Source organism: Hyperolius riggenbachi, chromosome 9 (genome assembly GCF_040937935.1).
Source record: "Hyperolius riggenbachi isolate aHypRig1 chromosome 9, aHypRig1.pri, whole genome shotgun sequence".
NCBI lineage: Eukaryota > Metazoa > Chordata > Amphibia > Anura > Hyperoliidae > Hyperolius > Hyperolius riggenbachi.
This window is the reverse complement of record NC_090654.1, coordinates 51,486,282-51,510,061: the sequence shown is the minus strand read 5'-3', so window position 1 is coordinate 51,510,061 and position 23,780 is coordinate 51,486,282. Positions and strand designations below refer to the sequence as shown.

The following is a 23,780-nucleotide window of genomic DNA, read 5'->3' as shown; positions in this document are numbered from 1 at the left end:
GTGTGGATCCCCAGCTCCAGCTGGTTCTAGCACACTTTGGGATCTGACTAGGTCTGAGTGCTAACACGTAGCATTTGCAACAGCAGACGCGGAGCAACTGAATGACCTGTCCTATATATACTGCAAGCGCTCCACAGCGCCACCCCAGTCACTCAGCCAATCCGGAGCATAGCTGGAGTCAGCTGATCGCCTGATCAGCTGACTCTCCTTCTCGTTGCATAAAGGTCCTGTCGCCTGGCGCGCGCGTAGCCCTTAGTCTGTGAGCAATGGAAGGACTAGTCAAAGCACCAGCGTGTAACTGCGCGGCGGAAACCGCCGGCTGAGACGCGGAGATAGCCGCCATGCCGCTTGCTGTTGGGGCCGTATCTCCGCTATTCATTGCACCGTTTTTATGTATTTATGTAGCCAGGGAGCCCCCTCTGTTTAGGTGGCTATAAAGCCCTATTAAGGTAGCTAAAAAAACAACAACCCCTTTAGGTAGCCAGGGTGCCCCCTCCCTTTAGGTAGCCAGAGAGTTCCCCCCTTTAAGTAGCCATTAAGTATGCCCTTAGGTAGCCCTAGGGATAGAATTGGAGAAATAGTGTATTTTTTCATTTTGTTCCCTTGTTTTCCCTTTAAAATGAATAGAAAGTAAAGTATTTACAAAACAAATATCAACACACACACGCACGCGCGCGCCTAATTTGTGCTGAAAAAAACAAAATGTATAGATCATTTTGGAGTGATAAGTATTGATAAAGCTATTGGTGAATGAAAGGGAGGAGTGCTGACAGGTGAAAATTGCTCTGGTCCGTAAGGGAACACCTTGGTGATGAAGTGGTTAAATATGTGTACAGCATAGCTCCCAACTGTCCCTCTTTTGGAGGGACAGTCCCTCTTTGGGAACCCTGTCCCTTTTCCTCTTCATTTGTCCCTCTTTCAGGACTTTGTCCCTCTTTCTATATATTTCTCTACTAAAAAAATGTGCTTGATTGACTCTAAACTTTATTCCCATCCTTTAAATTGATATATTACTAATTTTAAAATGTTAATATGAAGGAAAATGAACCAGGATAGAAAGTACCAGTGTGGTTTGAAACATATTTTTCTTATGAAATCTTTATGCTATGCGTGACTAGGGATGTGGCTTAAGTGTCCCTTTTTCTCATTTCAAAAAGTTGGAAGGTATGGTACAGTACTTGAAATCAACAACACTGAGGAGCCTCTGCCTAGATGAAAACAAGCGCTGACACTAAATTCTGCACAAGACAAGGAGACGTTTGTTCTGAAGCTCTGCTTTAGAGAGTCTATAGACACCTCCCGGTGCTTATACTACACATAGCCCAGCAGTATGGTTCATTTAACATCACGACAGGTTTATTTTAGCAGTTTTCATTATTTATGTTACATGAGAACATGGGTGAGGCTTCCTGTTACGAGGATAGAATATCCTGCACAAATTTTTGGAGACTTCTTCACAGCTGTCACTTATTGTCACTTATTGAGGGGATGGGGACCACAGCGGGAATAGAGGTAATTGATCCACTGTTCTGCAATCTGTGGATGGCGTGCCTCCAGTTCTAGAAATACCTCTACCATTCTCAGCAGGTTAAAATCTAAAGGCCCATGGTAGCATTTCATTATTATCGCCTTGCAGCACCAGGTCCCCGGTTCGAATCCCAGCTAGGGCACTATCTGCAAACAGTTTGTATGTTCTCCCTGTGTCTGCATGAGTCTCCTCCAGGGTCTTCGGTTACCTCACACATCCCAAAAACATACAGATAAGTTAATTGGCTTCCCCCTTAATTGGCCCCAAACTACGATACATGTACTACACGATTCATACCCAGACATATGACTATGGTAGGGATTAGATTGTGAGCCCCACTATATAAATACTAAATAATAATAATTATAATCATTTTCACTAGATCCCGAAAGTGTTGTACAGATGTTACCTTCTAATCCTAAAGCTGGCCATATATCTAGCGATTTTGTGGCCAATCAACCATTCGATTCAATCATTTTATCCAACCGGATGAAAATGGGTGCCAGAGCAAGCATGCCTGATTTCGGGCTGAAATCGGTTGACTTATACCTAAGAAAAATATGTTGTTTTATAATTCAAACTACACTGCTCCTTTCTATTCTGGTCCATTTTCCTTCATTTTTACATTTTAAAATTAGTAATATATTAATTTAAAGGATGGGAATAACGTTTAGAGTCAAACACATTTTGTAGAAGAGAAATATATATATTTATATAGAAAGAGGGACAAATGAGGAGGACAGAGGGACAGGGCTCCCAAAGAGGGACTGTCCCTCCAAAAGAGAGACAGCTGGGAGCTATGGTTGAATGTATCGATTGAGCACTCTCAGTTCCCCCGTGGTCGATCAGGTAATGGGGTGCAATATCGTGACGACTGATGAACACAAGTGATGCACTCCCCCCAAATGTAAATCTTCACATCACAGGAGAACAGAGTAACCAAGCAGCTTGGGGTGACCCAAAACCACTAGGAATGTATAGGAGGATAAAAGAGACCAAAAAGCCCTCCTACTAAAAAGCAATGCTTTGTGTGTATTGCCTTCTTAAAACAGAAGTTATTTGCAATAACTCAGCTTTAAGTGAACATCCACATCTGTAAAATGTAAAGCTATAGGTTTGCTATACACCAGCGCTCTGGATGTAAGCATGACTTCAGGGGTATAAAGAGATGATTGGCATATTCAGTAGTGATGCATTGTGGGTAACCACAGATGTTCATTTAAATCTAAATTATTATTGCATATAACGTCTGTTTTAAAGCGGTATTATCACCATAAAAATCAAATTTCAACAGCAACTGGTCTGAGTGTATTAAGTGATAAAGATGCTAATCCTGTGTTCAAAAGTTTCAAAACTTTTTCTGCTGTTATGGTTTGGAGTTATCAAATACCTTAGGAGCACTGGCCCTTTAATAGCCATTGCCATTCAGTTGCATGCTGGGGGTTCTTTTTATCTATAATATATTCCTCCTCTTCACTTTATTTCCCTGCTTAGCTGCCTAGCTGAAACATAATCCTCTGATCACTTGTGTTCATAAGCAAGGCTGAGGTGACTCAGGAATTGGAGGAGAAAAGAAAAAAAAAGTTAAGGGAAGAAATGACATCAGGATTTGGCCTCAAACTCTGGTCAAAAGACATGGTCCCCACCAGGAACAGAATTCTCTTCATTTACTATATAATATTCACTGAAATCAAAACATGGACAGTACAATACATGTGTTATGTAAGTAGATCAAGTATTTATGTACTTATATATGTGTTTTTTCCCTGGCATAGTATGGCTGATCCTACTGCTTTAAAGGGAAGGTTCACGGTCCTGCAAAAAAAAATAATACAAATCCACTCCTGCCTGCCACGGGTTGGAGCAAGCCCCAGGTAAGTGGATTTGTATTTTTTTTTTTTTTTTGCAGGACCATGAACCTTCCCTTTAAGAAGGCAAAACACACTACACATCACAGGAAGAAAGAGGGTGACAATGATTTCCTTCCAAAACAGGGACAGTTGGGAGCGATGCTGTACTTGTTACTGATATAGTTAATGACAGTGCTGCCATGCAAGTCCTCTGATCAATTTTACTGTACAACCATTTCCAATTACTTGTAGCGCTTCGTTAGTGTGACTCTGTTGTTCCATCTGTTAGTAATTGTTAGTAATCAATGCGAGCTTTCTTCAGTTTGTCACATCATAGAGTTATCACATCGCAGCATAATTGTGCTACTAAATATTGCTAGTATGCTGCAGAATTTAGCAGGCACTTAGCATCTGGCAATGCATCTGAATTTCTCCAGCTAAAAATGACTTCAGAAGCGAGCACAGTGGAGGCTCAATAGGAGGCGGGCGGACAATGTGTTCTCTGTGCACACAGGCACTTGTTGATAGAAGCTGATGCAAGTGGATAGGATACTGCAGCACCAGCCACTTCTGCAGTGATAATATAACTCCCAGTCACATGGAAAAGGAAGCCATACACCTAGCGATGTATGGGCAGATTTGACCAAGAGACATATCTCTCTCTAATCGAATCTGATAAGAGATAGATCTGTTAGCCGCCCATACACTGCAGGCTGATTCCTGATAGATTTCAGCATGAAGTCTCATGGTAATCAGCCAAGTCTGCCGCATTCCTGTCCTGCAGAACCCCCCACTCTTTCATTAGCAGTATACACACTGCAGACATATAGTATGTGACTTCACACACGTGTCACGCCGGTAGCGTGTATACAGCTAAAGGAAGAGCAGTGGATTCCGAAGACGGATTGGCACTAGAGTTGGGCCGAACGGTTCGCCTGCGAACGGTTCCATGCGAACTTCAGTGGTTCGCGTTCGCGTCCCGCAGGCGAACCTTTGCGGAAGTTCGGTTCGCCCCATAATGCACATGGAGGGTCAACTTTGACCCTCTACATCACAGTCAGCAGGCCCAGTGTAGCCAATTAGGCTACACTAGCCCCTGGAGCCCCACCCCCCCTTATATAAGGCAGGCAGCGGCGGCCATTACGGTCACTCGTGTGCTGCCTGCGTTAGTGAGAGTAGGGCGAGCTGCTGCAGACTGTCTCTCAGGGAAAGATTAGTTAGGCTTAACTTGTTCCTGTCTGGCTGCATACCTGTGCTGTGAACCCACCACTGCATACCTGTGCTGTGAACCCACCACTGCATACCTGTGCTGTGAACCCACCACTGCATACCTGTTCAGTGAACCCACCACTGCATACATGTGCTGTGAACCCACCACTGCATACCTGTTCAGTGAACCTGCCACTGCATACCTGTTCTGTTCAGTGGACCCGCCACTGTATACCTGTTCATTGAACCCACCACTGCATACCTGTGCTGTGAACCCACCACTGCATACCTGTTCTGTGAACCCACCACTGCATACCTGTTCAGTGAACCCGCCACTGCATACCTGTTCTGTTCAGTGGACCCGCCACTGTATACCTGTTCAGTGAACCCGCCACTGCATACCTGTTCTGTTCAGTGGACCCGCCACTGTATACCTGTTCAGTGAACCCGCCACTGCATACCTGTTGTGTTCAGTGAACCTGCCACTGCATACCTGTTCTGTGAACCCGCCACTGTATACCTGTTCTGTTTAGTGAACCCGCCACTGTATACCTGTTCTGTTTAGTGAACCCGCCACTGCATACCTGTTCTGTTCAGTGGACCCGCCACTGTATACCTGTTCAGTGAACCCGCCACTGCATACCTGTTCTGTTCAGTGGACCCGCCACTGTATACCTGTTCAGTGAACCCACCACTGCATACCTGTTGTGTTCAGTGAACCTGCCACTGCATACCTGTTCTGTGAACCCGCCACTGTATACCTGTTCTGTTTAGTGAACCCGCCACTGTATACCTGTTCTGTTTAGTGAACCCGCCACTGCATACCTGTTCTGTTCAGTGGACCCGCCACTGTATACCTGTTTAGTGAACCCGCCACTGCATACCTGTTCTGTTCAGTGGACCCGCCACTGTATACCTGTTCAGTGAACCCGCCACTGCATACCTGTTCTGTTCAGTGAACCCGCCACTGCATACCTGTTGTGTTCAGTGAACCCGCCACTGCATACCTGTTCTGTGAACCCGCCACTGTATACCTGTTCTGTTTAGTGAACCCGCCACTGTATACCTGTTCTGTTTAGTGAACCCGCCACTGCATACCTGTTCTGTTCAGTGGACCCGCCACTGTATACCTGTTCAGTGAACCCGCCACTGCATACTTGTTGTGTTCAGTGAACCTGCCACTGCATACCTGTTCTGTTCAGTGGACCCGCCACTGTATACCTGTTCAGTGAACCCGCCACTGCATACCTGTTGTGTTCAGTGAACCTGCCACTGCATACCTGTTCTGTGAACCTGCCACTGTATACCTGTTCTGTTTAGTGAACCCGCCACTGTATACCTGTTCTGTTTAGTGAACCCGCCACTGCATACCTGTTCTGTTCAGTGAACCCGCCACTGTATACCTGTTCAGTGAACCTGCCACTGCATACCTGTTGTGTTCAGTGAACCTGCCACTGCATACCTGTTCTGTGAACCCGCCACTGTATACCTGTTCTGTTCAGTGAACCCACCGCATCAGTGCGCATACCTGTGCAGTTAAGTGAACCCACCTACCTACGTGAGTGCACGCAGTGTGATATACCACTCCGTGCATACCCGATATGGACAAAACAGGTAGAGGAAGAGGTAGTGCCAGAGCCAGAGGAAGGCCACCCGGCAGGTCTGCGCGAGGTCGTGTAAATGTAATTTCGTGTGGACCTGGCCCACAGTACAGTGCTCGGAAGAAGGCACGTCCCATCACCTCCCAAGATTGTCAGGACGTGGTTGAGTATTTAGCGACACAGAACACCTCATCTTGCTCAGCCACCAGCGCTACTACTAGCACCACTTCCGCTGCATTTGACACTTCGCAAGAATTATTTAGTGTTGAAATCACTGATGCACAGCCATTGTTGTTACAGCCAGATGAATTTTCACCAGCTAATATGTCTGAGTTACGCGGCAACACTATGGATGTAACGTGTCAGGAGGATGAAGGACCTACTGATGGTGCAAGTTTGGATTTGTCTGAGGCAAGCGAAGCTGGGCAGGATGACTACGATGATGACGGTAATAGGGATCCTCTGTATGTTCCCAATAGAGGAGATGAAGAGGGGGACAGTTCAGAGGGGGAGTCAGAGAGTAGTAGGAGGAGAGAAGTTGCTGAAAGAAGCTGGGGCAGCTCTTCGTCAGAAACAGCTGGTGGCAGAGTCCGGCACCATGTATCGCCACCTATTTACAGCCAGCCAACTTGCCCTTCAGCATCAGCTGCTGAGGTCCCCATAGTGCCCACATCCCAGGGTGGCTCAGCGGTGTGGAAATTTTTTAATGTGTGTGCCTCAGATCGGACCAAAGCCATCTGTTCGCTCTGCCAACAAAAATTGAGCCGTGGAAAGGCCAACACTCACGTAGGGACAAGTGCCTTACGAAGGCACCTGGAGAAAAGGCACAAACAGCAATAGAATGGCCACCTGAGCAAAAGCAGCAGCAGCACACAAGAGCAAAGCCACCCTCCTTCTCCTCTTCCTCCTCCATCAGGTGCATTATCTGCTTCTGCCGCTTTCTCCCTTCCACCTTCACAGGCACCCTCCTCCACTCCGCCTCTGCCCTTGAGCGCTTCCTGCTCCTCTGCCCTCAGCAGCAGTCAGGTGTCCGTGAAGGAAATGTTTGAGCGGAAGAAGCCAATTTCGGCCAGTCACCCCCTTGCCCGGCGTCTGACAGCTGGCGTGGCGGAACTGTTAGCTCGGCAGCTGTTACCATACCGGCTGGTGGACTCTGAGGCCTTCTGTAAATTTGTGGCCATCGGAACACCGCAGTGGAAGATGCCAGGCCGCACTTATTTTTCGAGAAAGGCCATACCCGTGGCCCGACAACTGGACACTAATGGAAAATGCATGCAGGCTCATGCGGCCGTTTGAGGAGGTGACCAACCTGGTGAGCCGCAGTGAGGGCACCATCAGCGACTTAATTCCCTACGCTTACTTCTTGGAGCGTGCTGTGCGTAGAGTGGCGGATGAAGCTGTGAATGAGCGTGACCAGGAACCATTACGGCAGGAACAGGCATGGGACCAATTTTCATCAGACCCAGCTGTTTCCTCAACACCTGCGGCAGCACAGAGGGGGGAGGAGGAGGAAGAAGAGAAGTCGTGTGCAGAAGACGAGTCAGACTCAGAGGATGATGAGCAAGGTGTTTCTTTGGGGGAGGAGGAGGAGGAGGAGGGGACAGCGGCAGGAGAACAACCTCAGCAGGCATCGCAAGGGGCTTGTGCTGCTCAACCTTCCCGTATTGTTCGCGGCTGGGGGGAGGAGGTTGACTTACCTGACGTCACTGAGGAAGAGCAAGAGGAGATGGAGGGTACTGGATCCGACTTTGTGCAGATGTCGTCTTTTATGCTGTCCTGCCTGTTGAGGGACCCCCGTATAAAAAACCTCAAGGGGAATGAGCTGTACTGGGTGGCCACACTACTAGACCCTCGGTACAGGCACAAAGTGGCGGACCTGTTACCAACTCACCGGAAGGTGGAAAGGATGCAGCACATGCAGAACCAGCTGTCAACTATGCTTTACAATGCCTTTAAGGGTGATGTGACGGCACAACGCCAGCAAGGTACCACTGCCACTAATCCTCCTCCCGTGTCCACGCAGTCAAAGACAGGACGCTCCAGCGATCTCATGGTGATGTCGGACATGCGGACGTTCTTTAGTCCAACGCCTCGCCGTAGCCCTTCCGGATCCACCCTCCACCAACGCCTGGAACGGCAGGTAGCCGACTACCTGGCCTTAAGTGTGGATGTAGACACTGCTGTGAACAGCGATGAGGAACCCTTGAACTACTGGGTGCGCAGGCTTGACCTGTGGCCAGAGCTGTCCCAATTTGCCATCCAACTTCTCTCCTGCCCTGCCGCAAGCGTCCTGTCAGAAAGGACCTTCAGCGCAGCTGGAGGCATTGTCACAGAGAAGAGAAGTCGCTTAAGTCACAAAAGTGTTAAGTACCTCACCTTTATCAAAATGAATGAGGCATGGATCCCAGAGGGCTGCTGCCCGCCCCAAGACTAAGTCAGTCCCCGCACACACAGCATCTCTGCCTGCACGCCGTGTGACTGGCTGCCTGGCCTGCCCCAAGAAGACTAAGTCGCTCCCAGTCCCTCCACACAGCATGTCTGCCTGCAGGCCGCTTGACTACCTTCTCCGCCACCACCAACAGGGTCCGGGACTCCAGGTGGATTGCTGAATTTGCGGCCGCTGTAATAATTTTTCTGGTGCATGTACATGACTGCCTAATTTTTCTGGCTGCACTGCGGGCAGCTGCAACAACAAAAGAAAAGGCATGTACATGCGCCCATTCCCCTTCGTGATCATTACCTTGCCGTGGTGAAGGGGCTTGCGTATCACAATGAAGCAATGACCGGCGCCTAGATGAGTGTCTCGGGGGGCACACCCACGATAATAAGGTCGTTGCCTCATTGTGGTCAGACCAAATTTGATCAGCTGGACAGTCACTGTTCTGTCATTCAGCTACATCAGCCAGGCGACCATATGGGCTGTAAAGCCACCAAAACCTGCACTCTCGCCATGGTGCGCACCAGTCCAGCACGGCCGTCACTACACAAACAGCTGTTTGCGGTGCGTTACACGGTGAGTTTGGTGTGTCAGTGTGAAGCAGTACCTTAATTACACTACCTGATTGATGTATACACATGCAAGATGTTTGAAAGCACTTTAGGCCTGTCATTTAGCATTCAATGTGATTTCTGCCCTTAAAACGCTGCTTTGCGTCAAATCCAGATTTTTCCCCGGGACTTTTGGCATGTATCCCACTCCGCCATGCCCCCCTCCAGGTGTTAGACCCCTTGAAACATCTTTTCCATCACTTTTGTGGCCAGCATAATTATTTTTTTTTTCAAAGTTCGCATCCCCATTGAAGTCTATTGCGGTTCGCGAACTTTAACGCGAACCGAACCTTCCGCGGAAGTTCGCGAACCAGGTTCGCGAACCTAAAATCGGAGGTTCGGCCCAACTCTAATTGGCACCATGCAGTGGGCGACACAGGATAGGTAATGCTTAAAGAGAACCAGAGACGAAGCACCCTCATGTATTTTACCATATATATCAATGGGAACATTGCCCTCCTGGCTCTGCTTTCCTGCTAGGAGGATACATAGCAGGAAAACAGAGCCACAAGGGGGCAGACTTAGGCTTCAAAAGACATGACAGAAGACTGACTCAGCTATAATCATTATGAGGCAAAGCTAGACTGAATGCTCAGTCGTGGATTCTTATCAAAGCTGATATCAGGCAGATTTAGCAGAGAAGAATGAAACAGAGAGCAGGGTAGGTGTTTACTGTCATGTTCCCATTGATATATATGGTAAAATACATGAGGGTGTATTGGTTCCCTGTAAATTCACACACGGGGGGTACATTTATACACTGGTGGAACAGTGGCGGGGCTTTGTCATGTTCATCGCCGTTACCGTTGCGCACCTAACCGACCACAATGGCATTACATCTTGCAGCTGTCCAATTGATACTTTTCAGCTCCGAAATTGGTCACAACGTCGATCGGGCATGCACTTGGCAGTCACCAATTTTCATCCAATTTGATAACTGTCTAATTGGATAGTCGATCGGCCGCCAAGTCGAGAGATGTCTAGGCGTCTGAACAGTACTACTGTGCAGACACAGAACTCTCCAGGCGCTGGGAGCACGATGGGGGCGTGGCCGGCCGACTGGAGGGAGAGACTAGGCAGGCCAACGGCTCTGACCCTTTTCATAATGTGATTGCTGTGATTGGCTCAAAGCAAGCACACACACACACACACACACACACACACACACACACACACACACATACACACAAGCAAGCACACACACGCGCAAGCACACACACACACACGCAAGCACACACACACACACACACACACACACACACACACACACACACACACACACACATCATACACACACACACACACATCATACACACACACACACACACACACATGATACACACACACGCATGCACACGCGCATACACGCGCACACACACGCACACACACACACACACACATTTCAGTAAAATCCTTGAATTGCACATCTGCGTATGAACCAATAGTATTGTGCATAGAGGCTTCTGTAAAGCTGTCATTAAATCATATCTAGAATTAATTATTTGGTAGCTGAGAGCATTACATTACATTTCATTTCAATCAGCATAATAGAGGGGTATCAGTGATGACCCCTCCTTTGCCCTCCAGTAACCCCTGGAAACGCCACGATGAAGCTTCACCTCTCTGAGAAGGATTAAGGCCGCTGCTCATCCTTTCACCCGCTGATAAAATTAGACTGTAATCCCTCTTCTCGCGGCGCTATGCAGCCAACATGTCAGGAGCGCCCAGGAAGGGGGCTGACGGTGCTGGAATCTGCATCCTGGTGGGGGGAGATTCTGCTGGGGGGTGCTTCGCAGAGTACACAGCATCAGTGTTGGGCTGGGATACCTGAGACCTCTATTGGACCTGACTGTGTGGAGCAACATACGTCATAAAAGGGCACCCGGAAATTTGAACACCCTGGAAAGCCAATAGTAGTACAGATATTGTACTAATAAAGTGTAAAGAAGGATAGTAAAATATTGGTATTAAATACTGAGCTAAACCTAAACCTACTCTCACACAGATTCCTCCCCCGACACCTAACCCTAATCCGCCCCCCCCCCCCCCCCCCACTGCACACAAACACCCCTCCTGACGCCTAACCCTCTCCCCCTCACAAACACCTTACCTGATACCTAACCCTAACCACCCTCCCCTGCAAAAACACCCTACCTGATACCTAACCCTAACCACCCCCCACACAAACATCCTACCTTATGCCTAACCTAACCCACCACCACCAATCTCCCCCCCCTTCCCCACTGCAAAAATAAAACAAAAAACACCCATTGAAATCGCAGCGTCGAAGGATAATTTGGGCCCCTGGGACATCCGATAAATATTGCTATTTATCGGGAAATGCGGGCACCCAAATTTCTCCTCAATGCCGCTATTTCAATGGGCGTCTACGGTGGCACCCAAACTTCTGCCGCTAGTAGGCGCCCCAAATTTTCTGGTTCCTGCAAGGGGTGATGGTATCATAGAAACCTGCTGGACTGCTTGGAGTCCTCTTCTCATCCTCATGCACCACATGATGCAACCGTCACATGACCATCTCCCAGGTTAATGGGGACAACAGGATGGGACACAGTGACAGGACTCATAACTGAAGCTCGAAGCTGCTTTAAAGAGGAACACCAAATTCAACTCCCAACATAGGAATTTAGACAGATTAGTTAAACAACATTTGGGAATTTTGGAGACAGATCCTGTCCTGAGGGTTCTCATACCTGACCACCTGAAGTCAGGAATATGATGGCTCCGTGATACTTCACTAGCGTGGTCACTACTATGGTAATTATTTGCATAGTTAATGACTATGTTAATTAACATATTAGCGGCCGCGCTAGTGAAGTATCACAGTCGCCATACTTCACAGAGGCGGCCGCTATTAGAACGAGCGCGCATTGCTAAGTAAGCAACAAGCGTTACCAAGTATAAGTAGTAGCCTCTATAGCGGCCACTAACTGTTTATTAATGTGCGCTGCTGAGGCAGCATTCGTTATACCGGTTAGTGCATTTACCCTATTATCTCTTATACTTATGGGAAGACGTTTATAACATGCAATGAGAAGAATGTAGTTTATGTTCTTTGGTGCCCCTGCGGGTGACAACATGTGGGTAGGACTTCTTCCATCCTTCACCAGGGCCCCCCTCCTGTTGTCCTTGGCCCTGCCACTTAGACCTACAGATCAGTGCGGTGGCAGTGACACAATTACCTATTCAACCGTCGGGTCTCTCCGGCGCTCCCACTCACGCCACTAGGTGTCTCTGTCCTCTGTCACTGCCACCGCGCTGATCTGTAGGTGTGCGCGGCAGAGCCAGGGAGAAGAGCAGAGTAGAGGGGCCTGGTAGAGGAGAAGGAAGAAATCTGGCCCAATACTCCCCGCCAGCCCCCCACATAGTGCTTCTATGTGTCCATTGAATAGTGCTGATCAATAATAGACTGTTCCCCTCCCCCTGAATACAACTTTCTGACACCATTGCTGTCCTTGGCACATTTAGCTTCTCCATATCAATTGTTATGGACAGAGTGCTTGAGGGCCCAATGTAAAATTTGCACAAGGGCCCATCAGTTAGCTACGCCACCAATTCCTATTTGGCATAGTCTTCCGTAGATACTTAATCCAGAGGTAGATTAAGATGAAATGGCACCCTAGGCAAGTAAGTATTTTTTTTTCTTTTAAATCACATTTTTGAAGATATGGTAGTAGATTTGGGCAGAGCCGGGACAAGGTCCTCCAGCACCCAAGGCTGAGACACCAAAGTGGACCCCTCCATCCCTCCCACCCCAACAGTCACACACTGATTGCTATTAGACTAAAAGGCACCACAGTGCCCCCAACACCTTAATCTCTAGTTATCTGGCTTGCAGTCACTGCCATGTATCCACTTTTCTTATTTCTCTCTGCTTCAAACACAATAGGAGAATGATAGCTGAGAGAGTTGTACGCCCCGCTCCTACAGTGCGCCCTGAGGCTGAAGCCTCTTCTGCCTCGGCCCGGTCCAGGATTTTGGGGCCCCCTAGTGGTCCTTTTGGTACGCTGAAGTGGAGAGAGGTACGAGAAGTTGGCTGGTGGGCCCCTTGACACCAACTAGGCCATAAGCACCTGCCTAGGTGACCTGGCGGATAATCCTGCACTGACCAAATCTGTGCTGAAATGGTGAATTGGAAATTCTTATTAACCACTATTAGTAAAAGCAGTTTATCTTTCAGGAGCTCGGATAAATCAGGCTGTGCAGAGTTACAAGGAACAAGGAATGATGTAACATTTTAGAACACAGCACTTTATAAAGCTTGACTTAATTAATTGTTACATAACCTCTGGATTCCTAGGATGATATTCAGCAAAGATCTACAACAATTACAGGATTACTCAGCATATTAATCACATCTGACACATTGCTATCATGCAGATGACACAACCATTGTTATGCTCATCAGTTAATAGGCTGCTGGGGTGTTACAATACACTGTGACCATCTTGCTAAATACTTGCATCACAGCTCCATCCACTGCCTTCCATCATGTAAACAGCTGGCTTCATATAACAATTCCATAAAAAGCAATGCACTTGGTATGGCTGTCTGAGGCTCCCCCTGTGGAGTGGTGCGCTAGGCAGCTGCCTAATTACCTATGCCCCAAAACACTGGTGTAACAATAGGGCCTGCAGCCCCTGCCCCCGCTTGGGACCATTTTGGGGGGCTGGAGGGGTCGCAGCATGAGGGGAAAGCCGTGCTGCACTTCGGCGGGCTCTCACCTTGGGCTCTCGCCTCTGCGATCCCCTCCAGCGTTGAATAGTTTGTGTATGCAGGCGGCGGGCAGCGGCAGATACATACCTTCCGTGCGCTCCAGCGTGGACATTCCTCTCTCTAGCCCCTGACGCGACTTCCTGTTTATACAGGAAGTCACGACAGACACTAGAGGGAGAAACGTACACAAACTATACAACGCTGGAGGGGAGCGCAGAGAGGAGAGCCCGCCAAAGTGCAGCATGGCTTTCCCCTCATGCTGCGACCCCTCCAGCCCCCCAAAACGGCCCCTCAGTATTTCTGCAGGGGGGCCCGGTGGGACCTTGTTACGCCCCTGCCCCAACATAGCCCTTTCTGTGTTTATAGATAGATAGAGATCTATATCATATATGTACTGTATATATACTATAACTCTAGAAATTTAGGTCGGACTCCTTATAACAGTATAGAGGTCGACTTATACACAAGTCACAGGCAACACTGAGCACACTGAGTAATGTGTGTACTAATAGTGACATTCCCATTTTCAGCAATTTACCCAGTGGTAAGTGACACTTTCTTGATAAAGGAAATGCCAGGAAAACACAGGTGTGAAAGTCCTGGCCACAACAATTAACAAGGAAAGGGGCAGTGGGGGAAAGTACTGGACTGCAGGAAGGGGGGTGAATAACTGCTGCACTTAAGGTCCCGGAGAAGTTACTGGCTGCACTTTAGGGCCAGGAGGGGTTAATGGCTGCAATACTGTATGCAGTGCAGTCATTAATCCCTCCTGAGCCCCAACTGCAGCTATTAATTTGCTGGGTAGGCTTTTACCTGAGTCAATAAAAATCCAGTGTAAGACAGTCAAATATTGGAGTCGACTTATACTCAAGGTCAATTTATGTTTAAAGAGAACCTGAACTGAAAATTAAAAGTCAAAATAAACATACACAGGTCATAGTTACCTCCTGTGTAGTCTACTCCTCAATCTCTTTCTCCTCTCCTGCATCCTGTTTGTCCACTTTGATCAATGAATTTCTCTGTCCTCCATCTTGAAAACGGCCTCTAACCCATAACAGCTTCCTGGTCAGCACACTATTAAACTGTAATATCGACCACTTGAGCCATAAGGAAACATGTCAGTTGTAACTGACAGCAACTGATACATAACTGACAGCAACTGGTATATTTCAGTTCTGACAAAATATTGTCAGAACTGGAAGGGATCACTGTAAGAAGAAAATGGTGAGCTTCTGAAAGGAACGGACAGTGAGGTTAGTATGTAATATTCATTTGCAGCTACATCATGTGTTTATTTTAAATAATTTAACTCAGTTCAGGCCGCTGTTATTTTCCACAATGCAATGGGGTTCTCAGACAGCAAACTGTCAAGACTGGAAGCAGGGACACAGAGACACAGGGGTTTTATTATATAGGATATACGGTATGTATGTATATCTCGTCATAGTAAACTCTGATATAGTAAACCTCTGGATATTGGATATAGTAAGCTAAATCCGTAGGTCCCAGCAAGTATGTTTGTATAAATATACAATGTATGTCCAATTCTTATATGCAGTGGGTTGCAAAAGTATTCGGCCCCCTTGAAGTTTTCCACATTTTTTCATATTACTGCCACAAACATGAATCAATTTTATCGGAATTCCACATGAAAGACCAACACAAAGTGGTGTACACATGAGAAGTGGAACGAAAATCATACATAATTGCAAACATTTTTTACAAATAAATAACTGCAAAGTGGTGTGTGCATAATTATTCGGCCCCCTTTGATCTGAGTGCAGTCAGTTGCCTATAGACATTGCCTGATGGGTGCTAATGACTAAATAGAGTGCACCTGTGTGCTATCTAATGTCAGTACAAATACAGCTGCTCTGTGAGGGCCTCAGAGGTTGTCTAAGAAAATATTGGGAGCAACATCACCTTGAAGTCCAAAGAACACACAAGACAGGTCAAAGACAGGTCAGGGATCAAGTTATTGAGAAATTTAAAGCAGGCTTAGGCTACAAAAAGATTTCCAAAGCCTTGAACATCCCAAGGAGCACTGTTCAAGCGTTCATTCAGAAATGGAAGGAGTATGGCACAACTGTAAACCTACCAAGACAAGGCCATTCACCTAAACTCACAGGCCGAACAAGGAGAGCGCTGATCAGAAATGCAGTCAAGAGGCCCATGGTGACTCTGGACGAGCTGCAGAGATCTACAGCTCAGGTGGGAGACTCTGTCCATAGGACAACTATTAGTCATGCACTGTACAAAGTTGGCCTTTATGGAAGAGTGGCAAGAAGAAAGGCATTGTTAACAGAAAGCATAAGAAGTCCTGTTTGCAGTTTGCCACAAGCCATGTGGGGGACACAGCAACCATGTGGAAGAAGGTGCTGTGGTCAGATGAGACCAAAATGGAACTTTCTGGCCAAAATGCAAAACGCTATGTGTGGCAGAAAACTAACACTGCACATCACTCTGAACACACCATCCCCACTGTCAAATATGGTGGTGGCAGCATCATGCTCGGGGGGTGCATCTCTTCAGCTGGGACAGGGAAGCTGGTCAGAGTTGATGGGAAGATGGATGGAGCCAAATACAGGGCAAACTTGGAAGAAAACCTCTTGGAGACTGCAAAAGACTTGAGACTGAGGCGGAGGTTCACCTTCCAGCAGGACAATGACCCTAAACATAAAGCCAGGGCAACAATGGAATGGTCTAAAGCAAAGCATATCCATGTGTTGGAATGGCCCAGTCAAAGTCCAGATCTAAATCCAATCGAGAATCTGTGGCAAGATCTGAAAACTTAAAGGGATTCTACTATTCTACTATATATATATATATATATATATATATATATATATATATATATATATATATATATATATATATATATATATGATTGAGCCAGGCTGATTTATGCTGAAATATAGTTAGACTGTACCATGAAAGATTAAGCATTACTCCCCAATTAATATATCAATGGTTGTATTATGTTAGGAATCATGTCCTGCCATTTTCTGCCTGCTGGTGGCAGTGTTGACTCTGGCTGCCATGGACCTCCACGGTAACAGGAAAAAAGGGTGCCGGCAGCTAGTGGACAAAAAGGGCGCCGCCATTCACTCCCATAGTAAATATCGTTCAATGGGCGCAAACAGGAAAAAAGGGCACCGGAGATTATTAACATTTTACAAACGGCGCCCGGAGATTTTTAATGTTTTATAACTGGGCTTGTGATGATTTAAGTTTAGAAACTGCGCCCGTGACAAATAACATTTATAAAAAATACTAAACATATTTATCGTATTTAATTAAAACATTATTTAAAATGTTATTTATCCCTTACTATTTGTAAAACATTATTATTCACAAAATAAAGCGATCAGTACGTAACGTAAATTGCAATGTATTTTTTACAGTCACTATTTGTAAAACATTATTATCCACACAATAAAATTATTTAAAATGTTATCCCTTAATGTTTGCAAAACATTATTATTCAAAAAATAAAGCGATTAGTACGTAACGTAAATTGCAATATATTTTTTACAGTCAGTATTTGTAAAACATTATTATCCACACAATAAAGCAGGTTAGGCACCACCAGGGGGGTGGTTAGGGTTAGGCACCACCAGGAGGGGTGGTTAGGGTAAGGCACCACCAGGGGGGTGGTTAGGGTTGGGCACCACCAGGGGGGTCTAGGGGTTAGGGATAGGTACAGGGAGGGTTCTGTGTGAGAGTAGGGTTATGTATAGTTACAGTACAATATACACCACCAGTGGGTGGTTAGGGTTAGGCACCACCAGGGGGGTCTAAGGGTTAGGGATAGGTATAGGGAGGGTTCTGTGTGAGAGTAGGATTAGGTTTAGTTTTAGTAACATTTTAGTAATACTTACTAATGTTTTACAACACTTATTACGAACGTAGTTATATTTATATAATCCTTCTAAACAATATTTTCAGATTTTATAATAAACACTGTTTGTTCAGTGCATTTGGTAGTCATGTGTAGAGTACGACCTGATCTGGAAACTGGCCATGAAATACATTGGTAACCTCAGAGTTTTGTTTTTTTGCCATTATGAGAATGAAGATTGTTATTTTAATCAGTTTGGGCTCAGCATAGTAGCATTGCAGAAGGCCGATTACATGTTGCAGAAAGATGAATCTGGATTATATTATCTCTGATTTCTGTTTGTGTGTGACTTCAGCTGACCTGGGAATGGACAGCTGTGCCGGTTTTAAATATTAAAGTCAAACTCCTGACAAAAATGTTTTCCTGTACTGTATAGGCACTTGGTGGCCTCTTTAAAGTTCCATAAAAAGCAGTGCATTTGGTATTGCTGTCTGAAGCTCCCCTTGTGGGGCGGTGTGCTAGGCAGCTGCCTAATTACCTAATTAGAAATTTACGCTGGACTCACTACAAAAGTATAGAGGTCGACTTATACACGAGTCACGGGTGACACTGAGCAAAGTGAGTAATTTTTGCACTATTGGTGACATTCCCATTTGCAGCAATTGGTAAGTGACACTTTCTTGATAAAGGAAGTGCCAAGAAAGCACTGCTCTGAAAGTCCTGGCCACAACAATTAACAAAGAAAGGGGCAGGGGGAAAATACTGCGATGCAGGAAGGGAGGTGAATAACTGCAGCACTTGGGGGCCTGGAGGAGTTATTGGCTACAGTTAAAGGACAGGAGGGGTTAATGGCTGCAATACTGTATGCAGTGCAGTCATTAACCCATCCTGGTCCCCAAGTGCAGCTGTTAATTCTTCCTGGTCCCCAAGTGCAGCCATTAGCTTGCTGGGTAGACTTATGCTTGAGTCAGTAAAAAATTCCAGTGGAAGAGGGTCAAATATTGGAGTCCACTTATACTCGGGGTTGACTTATATTCATGTATATATAAGGATTATGGAGGCTGCCATATTTATTTCCTATTACACAATACAAGTTGCCTTGCATCTTGCAGATCTATTTGGCTGCAGTAGTGTCTGAATCACACATCTGAAACGGGCATGGGGCTAATCCAGTCAAACTTCAGTCAAAACCATCTGATCTGTTGCATGCTTGTTCAGGGTCTATGGCTAAATGTATTGGAGGCAGAGGATCAGCAGGACAGCCAGGCAATTTGTATTGTTTAAAATAAAACAAATATGTCAGCGTCCATCAGTAATTTTTTTTTTACATGTTTACATTTTCTATGTTGTGAAAAAAAAATGCAGTACAATAGCCCCAAGCATCACCGGGTACGGGTGTTTTGCACGCAGTGGTTTCAGCAGAAACTCCTGAGGTTGATGAGTACAGGGAGTGACGGATGTTGGCAGATGCTGATCTTCAGATAATGCGATTTGCCTTCGTAAAACAGAAGGTATTTGCGATAATTCTGTGTTAAAGGAAACCAGAGACAGCAACAACTAAAGACTCAATACTTGCCCGAGACTTCCTCCAGCCCCATAAGCACGACTGAGTCCCTCGCTGTCCACCCGCGGTCTGCCGTTCAGCCTCAATCAGTCCTGGTAACTGGTTCAGTCGCGTCAGTCGGGGTCTTTTGCGCATGCCCGGGAAGGACCTGAAACACTGCTGAATTCATCCTGCTGCTTTTGTCAGCAGTCACATCATCAATAAATACAAGAGAACCAGTTCCATTGGCAGCCATACATGCCCTTGCCATGATGACACTACCACCACCATGCCTTACTGATAAGGTGGTATGCTTAGGATCATGAGCAGATCCTTCCCTTCTCCATACTCTTCTCTTCCCATCACCTTGGTACAAGTTGATCTTGGTCTCATCTGTCCATAGGATGTTGTTCCGGAACTGTGAAGGCTTTTTAGATGTCGTATGGCAAACTCTGATCTGGCCTTCCTGTTTTTGAGATTCACCAATGGTTTACAGCTTGAGGTGAACCCTCTGTATTCACTCTGGTGACGTTGACGTTGACAAAAGCAGCAGGATGAATTCAGAAGTGTTTCGGGCAATATTATCTGCTCATATTCAGCCAAATGCTTCAGAACTCATTCACAGTGCAGATGGACAATGACCCAAAGCATACTGCAAAAGCAACCAAAGTTTTTTTAATCGAAATAAGTGGAATGTTATGCAATGGCCAAGGCAATCACCTGACCTGAATCCAATTGAGCATGCATTTCACTTGCTGTAGACAAAACTGGAGGGAAAATGTCCCAAGAATCAGCAGGAACTAATGTCTATGCGTTCCAGACTTCCAGATTGTAATTGACTGCAAAGGATTTGCAACCAAATATTCAAAAGTGAAAGTTTGACTTTATAAATAATATTCTGTCCCATGTGGGAGGCACATATGCAAACTGTTGCAATTCCTACACCGTTCTCCTGATTTGGATGTAAATAATGTCAAATTAAAGCACGTTTCATTTCAAATCCATTGTGGTTGTGTATAGAGCCAAAAATTTTAGCATTGTGTCGATGTCCCAATATTTATGAACCCGACTGTACATACTGTATGTGCAGGGAAGTAGGGAAGCAGATGTACAGAACACATGAGGGTAAGAGATGCTCCACCACCTTGCCACTTACCTTGAATGTATAAAGCAAGCAGGGTTGATTATGGCACCTGGGGGCAGGACCACCTGCATGCAGGATTTTCAGATTCAATGCCCAACCTGCAATGTTGGTTATGTGGTTAATAAATGTCTTGAATGTCTGGGGGAGGAGCCTATGCTGTAATAATCATAATAATAATTTTGAAATAAATGTAGTAATAATAATAATAATAAATGTTACTACTACTAATAAAAATATCTAGCTATTCACATTATTTTAAAAGTTGTTGTTAAGATTATAAACATTGGTTAAAGCAGACCTGAACTCAGAACTTCCTCTCTGCACTAAAAGATACGCAACAGCATAATAACCTTTGAAGAAAAACATTTGTTGCAGCCCACAGAACTCCTGCGATAAATCTGCAGTGTGTCTACTTCCTGCTTTCATGGAAGTAAACAAAGGGTTAACATCCTGTGTTTACAAATTAGCTGAGGATGCGGAGGCTGTGAGATTCCTGTGCTGAAACAGCCAAGAGCTATGTGTGTTTAGTCACTCTAAACTAAACACAAACAGGGTGGATTGATCTGTGTTTTGATCTGTGTTTTCCTTGTGTCCTGTGCACAGGTCCACTTTAAAAATAGTCACCATCGCCTAGGACATAAAGGCCCATACACAGAGTACAGATGTCTGTACAGACAGACACGTGTTGAGCAACGGTTCACGCGACAGTTTGTTCATGTGGACACAGCAAACGACAAAGACAGTCTACAGACACAGCCATGTCCGAGCATTTAAACTGGGGTTCTGTCGCGCGAACCGTTGCGAAGTCTATCATTGTCCTCACTGTTTTTATAGAAGTCTTCTGCAGACAGAGTCGCTCTCAACAGACATCTGGTTGTCGGCTCTATCTGTCACGGACAACTTCCGCCGAGTCTTCGCCCTTTCTGTTGTCACATGTGTATAACTATCACAAGCATGAATTGTCACTGCCATTTATCAGTTGATGTCTCTTGTCGCTGCCTCACAACTACAGACATTTGTACATCGTGTGTATGGCCCAGTGCACACCAAAAACCTCTAGCAGATCGGCAAAACGCTAGAGATTTTTAAAGCAGATTTCAGAGCGATTCTAGGCCTGTTTTCTAAACATGCCTGGCGTTTTTTGGAGCATTTTTGTGTAGCAGATTACAAATATTGTTACAGTAAAGCTGTTACTGAACAGTTTCTGTAACAAAAACGCCAGGAAAACAGCTCTGATCTAGCGTTTTTCAGAGCTCTTTTCCACTTTCCTGTACTTTAACATTGAGGCAGAAACGCCTCAGAAATCTCAAAAATGCTGCAGCCCCTGAGTTTGCGTTTGTGGAAAAAATGAACCGCTCTGGTGTGCACCATCCCATTCACTTTTATTAGCCAAACGGTTTTCCCCCTGCAAGCGGCTTAAAAAACGCTCCAGAGCCAGTCTGGTGTGCACCAGCCCTGAGATCCTTTAAACGCCACAGCAATGACCATCTAATGGGTAATAAATCTGCAATAGTGTATCACAAGAATGCTTGCAGGCTTTGTTCTTCATATATTAATGCTGTGATCAGGCAGGCTTTTTAACCTTGCGCAGGTCATCGACGTTTAACACAACAATAATAAATCAGGCTTATCACGTAATTAGTTTATCTTAACTCAAGGAATGATGCAGTCTGCTGATGACAACTTTATTTCCATAAACAGTTGTGCTTTCACAAGAGAGGCCTCTGTTTTTTCCTAAAGTTCAGGATGGATTTGGTTGAAAGGAGATCCAACTATTTTATCTACAGGATATACAAACAGAGATTGTACAAACATAGTTCTGGCATCTTACAAAAGGAGTGGGGCTACGCCTTCTGTCCAAGGGCGACATCATTCTTTGTATAGTTGCGTCACACCAGTCATAGGATCCCAGTTCCCAAAGTGAACTTTTATTGATAGCAGGCATGGTAATTATACATGCAGAATTAAGCCATTATTTATCTGCTAACTCCCTACTTGATCAGTTCCAGTCTGGCTTTCGCTCTAACCACTCCACAGAAACAGCCCTTACCAAAGTGGCCAATGACCTTCTTACAGCCAAATCCAAAGGTCAATTTTCCATACTCATCCTTCTTGACCTGTCATCAGCATTTGATACTGTCGACCACACCTTAATCCTACAAATACTTTCAAATGTCGGAATAAAGGGCCTTGCTCTCACATGGTTATCTTCCTACCTCTCTGGAAGGTCCTTCACAGTCTCCTACTCAGATCAGATCTCTTCTCCTCATGCTTTGTCTGTCGGGGTTCCCCAAGGCTCTGTCCTTGGTCCCCTCCTCTTTTCCATCTACATGCATGGTCTTGGTGATTTAATCAGCTCATTCGGGTTTCAATACCACCTGTATACAGACGATACACAACTGTACCTCTCTGCCCCAGACCTTAACTCACTACTTAAACGTGTTCCTGACTGCTTGTCTGCTATATCCTCCTATATGTCCTCTCGCTTCCTAAAACTTAATATGAGTAAAACAGAACTAATAATTTTTCCACCGTCTCTGTCCACCTCCCTGCCGGAAGTAACAATAAATGTTAACAACACTCCCATAACTTCAGTTCCCAAAGCTCGGTGCTTGGGGGTGATATTCGACTCATCTCTCTCTTTTATTCCTCATGTTCACTCCATAACCAGCTCCTGCCATCTCCAACTCAAAAACATATCTCGCATCCATCCCTTTCTCACTCAAGACACAACTAAAATGATAATACATGCTCTCATAATTTCTCGTCTGGACTACTGCAACGTACTACTTTGTGGACTACCGTCTAACAAACTGGCCCCGCTCCAGTCGGTACCGAACTCAGCTGCTCGTCTCATTCATCTTTCTTCTCAATCTTCCTCTGCCGACCCTCTTTGTCAAGCTCTTCACTGGTTGCAAATTAACTAGAGGATTCAGTTCAAACTCCTAACCCTAACCTACAAAGCTCTCCACAATCTCTCTCCCCGCTACATATCCAATCTCAGATCGGCACATGATCATCTGTTGTCCTCCTCTAGAATCAACTCCTCACATTCACGTTTACAAGACTTCGCATGTGCTTCACCCCTCCTCTGGAATGCCCTCCCACAACACATCCGTCACTCGCCAACCTTTGTTACCTTTTAAACGCTCTCTAAAAACACACTTGTTCCGACAAGCATATGTGCTACCTTAGGCCACTTCCCTTTGTCCTAAGACCAAATTGCACTCCTACTAGGTATCCTAAAACACAAAGCCTCTATATATCTGCTGCATACTACCC

General features: G+C 45.7%; 1 protein-coding gene across 2 annotated transcripts in view; it reads left to right on the top strand.

Moving 5' to 3' along the window:
• The window catches only part of KBTBD12 (kelch repeat and BTB domain containing 12), a 161,920-nt gene that overhangs the window by 82,897 nt on the left and 55,243 nt on the right, over positions 1-23,780 (top strand). The gene's annotated exons all lie outside the window — the stretch shown is intronic.